Here is a 10,811-nt window from a genome sequence, read left to right as displayed (position 1 = left end):
AGTTCCGTGTTTTTAGAGAGCAACACACAAGATAATTCTCATTTTCTAAAGTTAGCTTTTCTAGTGCATATTACGACCCACGTGAACACTCTGAATATCGAACTGCATTTGAGTTGTTAAGTCAAACTACTGCTTTTGAGAGAAAGCTTGGATTGTGGGAATCACAGCTTCAAAAAAAAAAAAAAAAAAAAGGAAACTGCTCTCGTCTCAAAACCTCCATAATCACAAGAGTGGTATTCTGCTGACTTCCAGTAATATAGAATTCTGTTTGAACTCCTTACGAAACAGATGTGAAGCAAGTGGCCAAATATAACTATTACTTAAGTGGAATGCCGCTTTGTTTGGCAATTCATCACGATTAGCGTTTCAAATTGTGAAAATTTGTTTTGAAAAAAAAATTGTAATATTTGATTCACGAATAATTTCCCGAAATTGACCTGTCGTCTGGCCAACTTTTTCTTGCGGTTTAACCCTATTAGATTATTTTCCTTAAGGATACGTACACTCTAATGTATCCGCCGATAAACCACAATCTAAACTGTGTCCATCACTTTATTGCAGATTACAAAATAATCAATATTTCAGTAAATATAAGTTATAAAAAGCTGGACGGTGAAAATTCCTTGAATATTAAAAAAATAATATAACTTTTTAAATATGACATGAATTTTGATGAAATTTTAGGATTTATCTCATCTTAATGCAGTCCTTGGATGGTGTAATTTTCAGCTTTTTATAACTTATATTTACTGAAATATTGATTATTTTGTAATATGCAATAAAGCGATGGACACAGTTTATAAACTACTTGGAGATAACATCTGATGTTGTATTGCCGAAATATAACTCAATTGGACGACAAACATTCTACTCATTACATTCCGTTCAGTCTCGCAAGACAAACGACACCCCCTGTACGGGCAAGTTGGAGTTAATTGACTTAAAGTGCAACGAATCTTTGAATTCGGAATTTCATTTTGAATCCATTGCTGAGTTCTACAAGAAATATATATTTCCAAACGGAAAATATAAAACCATTATGGCTTATGCGAAAGTGATAACGTCGCCATTTGTAAGTACAAATGCTCGTTAACAACTATTTTCCAAAATGAAATAAATTAATTTGAGAACCACATTTCGTGACGACCGCCTGGGTTATGTTTTTCTCCTGCCATCGACAAATATTTCAACTGATGTAGAGAAGTTATCACACATTAAGCAGAAACAAGTTCCTCATTAAAGCATTTACCGTTTCTAAGTATATTTTGTTTGTAGCAAGAAATGTGCCGTTTATTTTATTGTGATATTATTTTTTTTATTCATGCAGTGAAATAAGTAATTTCTCTAAAAATGTTTGATTATTTTTTATTGTTATTCTTGTAGCAAAACAAGTGGTATTGTATAAACACAATTAGATTATATGGATTTATTTGCTTTCTTAAAACACCCAGAAGTTCTATTTTCGTATTTAATCACATGGTTTTCCTCCATGACGCCTTGAGGCATAATACTTGCTGACAACAAAGTAAAGAAACAAAGCCGATAGCCATTAGTCGCGTACTCTTGTGTAATGAATAAATGCGTGAATGTAGGATTGACATGAAATTCTTAAAGATAAACTAAAATGACCGAAAAATAGGCTCAAATGACTTAAATAAATAAAAAGTAAATGACTTAGGATGACTTTAATGAACTTAAGGATGAATTGAATGACCTTACGAATGACTTGAATGCTTCAAAAATAACTGGAATCCTTCAAAAACAACTTGAATTATCTGGAGAATGACTTGAATGGCTTTGAGATTGACTGGTTGTAAAGTGCGTGATCATTTTACATTAAATTAATACAGAAAAGTGATCATAAAGTTACAAACCATAAGTACAGCATGAAGTAAGAACAGATACTATACTTTGATCTTGGCCAAAAGGCAAAAAAAAAGTATTTATTTGCTCCCCCACCAGGCAAATTAGGCACAAGGCCAAGTTTTAATGTAAGGAGTGAAGGGGAAATGGGGTCCAACTACTCGGGGAGTAGGGTAGCTGGATAGTGACAATTGGTATGAAGGGTTGCCCCTACATTGACCAAGGTCTTATATGTGGGGTTGGTATTTATTTGCTCCCACACCGAGCAAATTAGGCACAAGGCCGATTTTTAATGTGAGGAGTGAATATGAAATGGGAATCAGCTTCCCGGTGAGTAGGCGATCTGGATAGTGACAATTGGTATAAAGGGTTGCCCCTATATTAACCAAGGTCTTATATGTGGGGTTGGTATTAATTTGCTTCGCACCGAGCAAATTAGGCACAAGACCGTTTTTTTTTTAATTTGAGGAGTGAAGGGGAAATGGGGGCCAACTCCCTGGAGAACAGGGGAACTGGATTGTGACAATTAGCATGAAGGGGTGTCCCTAAATTGATTAAGGTCTTATATGTTGGGGTTGGTATTTATTTGCTCCCCCACCGAACAAATTCTTATATGTCTTATATGTGGGGAAACCCCACATATAGTCTTTGTTTGAAGTATCTGCCGGACAGATACTACACTTTGATCGTGGCCAAAAGGCCAAGACAAGGGTATTTATTTGCTTCCCCATTGAGGAAATTAAGCACAAGACCGATTTTTAATGTGGGGAGTGAAGGGGAAATGGGGCCCAACTCCCGTTGGAATAGGGGAGTTGGATATTAACAATTGGTATGAAGGGTTTCCCCTACATTGACCAAGGTCTCATATGTGGAGTTGCCCCCACATATGGTCTTTGCTTTGAAAAAAAGCACATACCTAGCACCTTAAAGAGAATATCCAAAATATCATAAAATGAAGAATTATTCAATAAAAACAAGGAATATTACAACCAAGCCTTAGCTAGATCAGGATATAAAGAACAAATAAAATTTGTTAAGGAAACTCAAAACAATAACATAGGTACAGAAAGAACAATAAACAATGCAAATGTAATATCTTACAACATGTCGATGAGGAAATATAAAAAAGGGAAAAAAGAGCAAAAACAAATGAAAAAATAAAACATACAATAAACACAAAAAAGAAAAATGAAAAGATAGACCATAATAAAACTGAAAGAGAAGTTAAAAAGAAAAATAGAAGAGCCAAACGGGGTTCCATCCATCGTTCAGCCACCATATAATAAATAACATCCCAAAGGATTTTTACCAAATTATAGAAAAAAATTTTCTCGCAAGATATTAAATTAAGTTTGATAATTAACAAAAACACTGTTAAGCTATCATTCTCAACGTCTGCTAACTTAACAAATACCATAATTGGCTCAAATAACAAAAAATTAAATATATTTTTGAAAAATAGAGATAGGACAGAAAATTAATCCAACATCATAAAAGAATGTAACTGCCGGAACCCTAATGAATGTCCAATGGGGAGGGGCTGCTTAACTTCGAACGTAGTATACAAATGCGAAGTTATAACAAATAATGAAACAAAAGTATATCTGGGGTGCACCGGAACTTGCTTTAAGGACATATATCGTAATCACCTAGTATCGTTTAAAAATGAAACTGAGAAAGATAATAACACCACAAATAACGAAAACAACAACAATGTGGATAAAAATGAAAATAACAATATAAAGATCATAACAATAGCGACAATTACAGCTACTATAACGAAAATAGAAACAGAACTAATAGTAATAATGAAAACACCCGGAATAAACAAAGAAAAACTCAACCACTTTAGCAGTATGGATTAAAGAATTAAAGAAAAAAAAAGTTGCTCAATAATTGATAAGGGGGAAATATAAACCTTGCAAATCGAAAAGATGCAACCTATGTATATTAGAATTTTACCATATACTAATATCAAAAGAAAAATATTAAAAAAACGACTAGATGTAATCCACGGTTGTTTGCACCGAAACAGATATTTAATTTCACGCACTAGAGCAGATTAGGGGGAAAAACGAAACGTATAATATAAGAAAAGCTAAAAGATGCAAGGGAAGTAATCCTAGATATAAAGAAATGATTCCATGAGAATGGTCCCCCCCATTTTAAACAGAAGGATCGCGTAATAATACGAATTCAAACACCAAGCAAAAAATGAATATTAAAATAAACACGCATAAATGTAGAAATAAAATTATATGAAAATTGGAAAAAACAAATAGAAAAAAAGGGGAAATTAAAACAAAAATAAATAATTAATAGATAAAAAAGAAATAAATATACGCATCTACGGGTTCAAACGGAAAACTATCTTCACATAAAACCAAAAGATGGATAAAGTGAGGAGGCATGGCTTTGGACATTTTTTACTCAAATACGATGTTCAGCATGTTAAAAATATATCTTTGTTGTAAAAATCTAATAGATAAACACTGAAGAAGTTAGTGGGGGACAGAATATTTTTATGGACACATACATCGTAAAATTGCCTACCCATTAATAAAACAGCTGTAATGGAAAAAAATCCAGGAAATAAACGAAGGTTATATAAAAAAGAAAACGTGAATCTTTGAATTATCAACAAAATTTTACTCTATATATGCTCTGCCCCTATTAAATAGACACATTGAGCTTAACTCCAAATTAACGGGGACTGGTTTTAAAATAACAATCTAGACCCGTTAAACGAAAACGGTATACATTGAAAGTAACCATATTTTAAAAACAAACTTTAATATATATATATATATATATATATATATATATATATATACATATATATATGTATATATATGTATATATACAAATATATATATATATAAATATATATATATATATTATATAGAGAAATACGAGTATGACAAGTAATATGGTTACTATTGAACTTAGAAAAGAAAAATGAGTATTTGTTAAAACTGAAAAAGGACAAGCTATTCTAGTAAAAATTTAATACATTTACAACTTAAAATATTGCAGTATCAATTAAGAATTTATTATATAATGTAAAATTGAATTTAAAGAAAAAATGCTAAGTTATATTTTTTCCTAGAATATCTTGTTTTTTTTCCTTTCCAGTTTTAATAAGTTAGTACTTTATTTGTCTAAGTTTAAACTTGCACCGTATTACTTTTCCTGCTCGCAGTTTTCTATGTAATCCATGATTTTCACGACTTTGCTTTTAAATAATCATTTTTTTGTATGTTCTATATCATACGCATTATCAACAATTCACAAAAAAAACTTACAAACTTCTTAAATTGATTAAATAAAAATAGTAATTATAAAACTTAAAAAAGACATACAGAATTTACAGGCAACGTCGAAAGCTAGAGATAATCAACCCTAGCACGACAAAAAAAAAGAGAGAGAAAAACAGATTTAATTGTCGACGTTGTAAGCGAGAAATAATCAGCTTAAGCACGGCCAAGCGCATCACTTTTGTTAACTCTCTCTATATAACCCAAATAAGAGGGCATGTACGATACATTCCAGCTATGATTAATGAAGGTGTCGACAATAAAAAAAGTTACTACGGTAACCAACAGCCAATCAAAAGAAATCGTTTCTAAAACGTCTATGTTGAAAAAGTCGATATGGTAACCAACAGCCGATCAGAAGAAACCATCTCTCACGTTTCTTGCTTATTGGTAAGACTCTCGAACATTTTATGTAATTTTATTATGACTTTTGTTTTAATAAACGAAAATTGAAAATTGTAATTTAAAAATATAGCTGAGAAAGTGACCTATGAACTGTAAAACTTGTTTGAAATTTGGTCCCAAAATGAGTGAGCGGTGAAGCTTTAAAGCAGTTCTAAATGAGTAAAACAAACACCTAACCATATATTTAAACACTGCCGTGGTTGAATGATATACACACGCACGCATATATCGATGCCTGCGTTCAGTCTCCAAAGACAAAGGATATCCCCTATAGGGGCAGCTGCCTGTGTAATTGTGAGGCAAGGGTTGCGCAATCTACAGCCACACCTTCCCTGATTCGGCGCTGTTTGAGTCCAGTGTCAAGAAGTGATAATGACATACGTACGAATATATATATATATATATATATATATATATATGTATATATATATATATATATATATATATAGTATTTTATAAAATATATATGGTGATTAAGCTACACTGAATATTCGGCGTTTCATCCACTCTAGGATTCCTCAGGCTTATGCGCGAATTATGTGGTTGATTATCGTTTTTATATGGCCCTCTTCTATTGAGGAGTTAGTTAGCCAATCAGCTTTCTAGTATCAACCGTGCCCCTTCCTATAAGCCAATGTGTATGCATTGTATCGAACAAAGGATCTGTTTTAAAACTAGGTTAGTGGTTAAAGGCAGACATTTTTTTGTTAGTTTATATATAAATATCGCCATGTATATTTTATAAATTACTAATTAGCTCTACCTACGTATTGAGCACTTTTGAAGTAAATACTTAAAGTTTACGCATGAATCTATACTTTCGTATATTAATTTTATGTGAGTAAATGAAGTAGTTATATATATATATATATGTGTGTGTGTGTGTGTGTGTGTGTGTGTGTGTGTGTGTGTGAAAGGTATCTCGACCGAGCACGTACGGAAAGTCTCTACCAAACTCCACTCTGAATATTTGGTCTATACAGTTACAATTTGATTACGAAAAAAAATAGCGTAATATATACTGTACTGTATACTTGCGGAAGTTCCTTATATTGGAAAAATAGAGAAGATCATTTTTGTTAAAATTCCGGTTCACGCTTCTGAATGACATTCGTCTCTCCGGATACACAACTACCAATCTTGTTAGGAAAGCGACACTATATATAGAGATCTTTTTAAATTCCAATGACAAGTTTCTTCCGCAAATAATAAGTCTGTCAGAGAAATTATTTTTAAATTCTGCTTAGGATATTATTTTAGATTTGCCCGTATACAACAAATTTCTTAAAGAAAACAGAAGTATTTTATGCTAATTGTTCTTAACTTCCTCGCCCACGCACACACATACACATATACACACACTTATATATATATATATATATATATATATATATATATATATTTGTTATTGTTGATTTTTTTCAAACGATAAATACGGTTAATATTGGCTCTGCCTCGAAGCTCATTTTTCTTTTTTATTTACTTAGAAAGTCGCCATTTAATTTGTTTGGACGTAAATACATTTCTTATTTATCTATTATTTATTTATTAATTTATTTTAAAACATAATAAATAAACAAAAAAAATATATTTATATATATAGTTTAAAGAAAAGCTTGGATTAAAAAAATGTAAAAATATATTAAAGAATGCAATTTAAATTCCCAGATAAAAAAAAAACCTATGCAGATTTAGCACTTACATATACCGAATGTCTACAATTACAAAAGATAATTCTAACTATATACAGAAATTAAAATTTACTAAAGTTGTTAAATAGAAATAGCCGAATTCAAAAATAGTACAATTATAAAAGGGAATTCAAATATATAAGAATGAAAAACAGGAAAACTTAACGAAAGGTTTATATATATATATATATATATATATATATATATATATATATATATGTACGTATTTTATGGCGTTTCGTTGTCCGTCATGATTGAGTGGACTGTCAGCAGTTGACAGCAACGTACTTCGTGGCATTCAAAATGAGCAAGTGCTATTGGGCACTTTCCTTCTAGAATTCATGGGGTCACTAGTTAATTCTTGATCATATCTCTCTCTCTCTCTCTCTCTCTCTCTCTCTCTCTCTCTCTCTCTCTTTCTCCTTATATACATGTAAATTTTATAAATTTGAGTTTTTCTCGCTCTAACATTAATAGTAAATACTTCTTTTTTTTTCATTAAGAAATTTCTTAAACGAACTTTTATATATGTTCAGACATGCCTACGCGAGCGATAACATAACGGTTTACTAATTTGCATATTCGTTTGACAAATAAGCTTCCATTAATTACTTATTAATTTGTATAGTTTCTTTAAGATGATTGGTTTCATTCCATTTCACTATTAAGCTGACTTCTATGTATGGAAGTTTTCTACCTTCTATCTACTTGCTTAGAATTTAGGATGAAAACGTTCCAGAAGTCATATATATATATATATATATATATATATATATATATATATATATATATATATAAAGTAATGTGATTGATAATTTAAAATTTAAAAAATCAAATTATAATTAAATTAAAACTCCGTTTCATAAGAAGGAACAACAACAAAATCAATTATCTGTACGATCGTTTCGGAAAACAATGCTTTTTATTGTGGTATACATCAAGTTATGTACAATAATTATTACATATAGTTTTTTGATATGCAAGGTCTCCTCATCAGCAAATTTTGAAGGGTTTTTATTGAATTTTAAAGGCACCATAAATAAACCTAGCATTAAAAGTAAGGCAGATGAATCTTTTAATTTTTCGTTTTTTAGAAATCAGGAACTGTGGTTAAAATAGTCATTAAGATGTGTGCTATATACACTCAGCTATTTAGACTATTGTTCTAATCTCCTTTAAATATATATATATATATGTACATATATATATATATTTATATATATATATATATATATATATAGCATGGCGTGGGTGTTAGTTATTTATTTTGTGGGTTATGCCTACATCCGAGTGACCGTTTAATTGTTACGGACATTCATTTCTGTAATAAATAACTTTACACAGAATTCTTTATAAGTTTGATTTCGGTTTCAATAAAGAAATTAAATGATATAACAATATATACTAATATATATATATTTATTAATTTATTCAATAAGAGTGATACATCAATTAGGGATGTACTGTATATATCTATATACATACATATATACTATATCTATATAACCATATACACACATATATACATGTATATACATACACACACAATATATATATGTATGTATATATATATATATATATAACTACTACATTTACTCACATAAAATTAATATACAAAAGTATAATTTTATGCGTAAACTTGAAGTATTTATTTCAAAAGTGCTCAATAAACAGGTAGAGCTAGTTAGTAAGTTATAAAATATATATGGCGATTAGGCTACGCGTTTCATTCACTCTCTGAGGAGTCCTAGAGTGGATGAAACGCGAAATATTCAGTGTAGCTTAATTTCCATATATATTTTATAACTTACTATATATATATATATATATATATATATATATATATAGAGAGAGAGAGAGAGAGAGACAGACAGACAGACAGACAGAGACAGAGAAAGATACAGCAGAAGAGATAACAGTCTACATTCCAAAAATTAAATTATGTTAAATGCTCTGTAATTATAATCATCTTCCTAAACTAAGGATTGTATTTATTTCCATATATTTTTCTGTGATGCTGGTTCATGCTTTTAACAATTGCGATATTGAGGTGAAGTTTCCTTTTTCGTAATTCAGGTAAACCTTTTACCCTTAGACGACTCAACGCAAAGTCGAAACACTTCAGAACCGTGTTCTTGAACTTTCATATGCAGATGATGCAGACCTTGTTTCACATTCAGAAACAGACACACAGATGATTATGGACAAGTTATGAAAGGGTTGTAAAGCTTTTGGACTTACCATCAGCTTCCAGAAATCATATGTTACGTATTCCCATTTCTGTAGAAATGCCATATGTTATACCAAACATCTTGGTTTATGATAAGAAGTTAAATACCACGGACAATTTTGTACATCTGGATAGTACGCTGAGTAATACTGTACGCTTGATGATGAGATAAATCACAGAAAAGCCAAAGTCAATCCTGCTATTGGAAAACTGGAGAAATGTGTGTTGTCATATTTATATATATATATATATATATATATATATATATATATATATATATATATATATATATATGTAAACGTTATGAGGGTTTTTTTTTGACGCATGAAAAACGATGTTACTTTTGTATTTAATATTTTTATCGTTATTTTTATATTTGAAGCGGCCCTCCGCTCTTGGCCACAAAAAAGTATATATATTGAATATGTAATATATTGATGTTGGTATTTTATGAAAGGTTAGCGTAAATGGAGACTCCTTGATATTACTGTAGCGCTTTTGTTAAGACGCAAAAGTATTTATTTAAGCTAGCAGGGACGGGCGCCCATCGTAGCCCGGTCATAAAATACGCTTGAATATGTTATTTTAATTCATACAGATTTCGTGGATATTATTATAGAGTCAATTTTCCATCGATACATTTTATATTATAAAGTTACAATTTAACAAATAAAAAAAAATATATCTGTATCCGACTTATCAGCTCCAATCCAAACTGAAACCAAAACTTCTGGAGAAAATATACATATGTATGTATGTATGTATGTATGTATGTATGTATGTATGTATATATATATAAATACATATATATATATATATATATATATATATATATATATATATTTGGGGTGGAGAGGGCTCCTGTAAGCCGTGGTGAAGGCAACCTTTCTAGGAGAAGCAAATCTCTGATTTAAAAAAAAACATAAAGCGGGAGACCAGTGCCCACATTAAGCTGGTCTGCAGTTTAATTTGTTTCTGGCTATCTTGCTCTTGCTTGTTGCTGGATCTCAACATTTTGAACCGAGAGAGAGACTTAGCTGTCGCACAAAGCTAAGACTCTGTAACATCATCTTTGTATAGATACTCCCTCAGGCATTTGGACTCATGGATTTTAAATGTCTGAGGGAGTGGCACTCATCTGACAAGACGTTGCAATCATATATGTATATATGTATATATATATATATATACAATTTGAGTTTCTTCAGTTATAATCGAAACCGAAACCAAAACTTATGAAGAACTATTGGTAAAATTATGTATAAAAATAGATGACGTGAATGCCATCAGTTGTAATCGAAACTG

Source organism: Euprymna scolopes, chromosome 39, assembly GCF_053919585.1.
Source record: "Euprymna scolopes isolate OS-2025 chromosome 39, ASM5391958v1, whole genome shotgun sequence".
Lineage (NCBI taxonomy): Eukaryota > Metazoa > Mollusca > Cephalopoda > Sepiida > Sepiolidae > Euprymna > Euprymna scolopes.
This window is presented reverse-complemented; position numbering follows the sequence as displayed.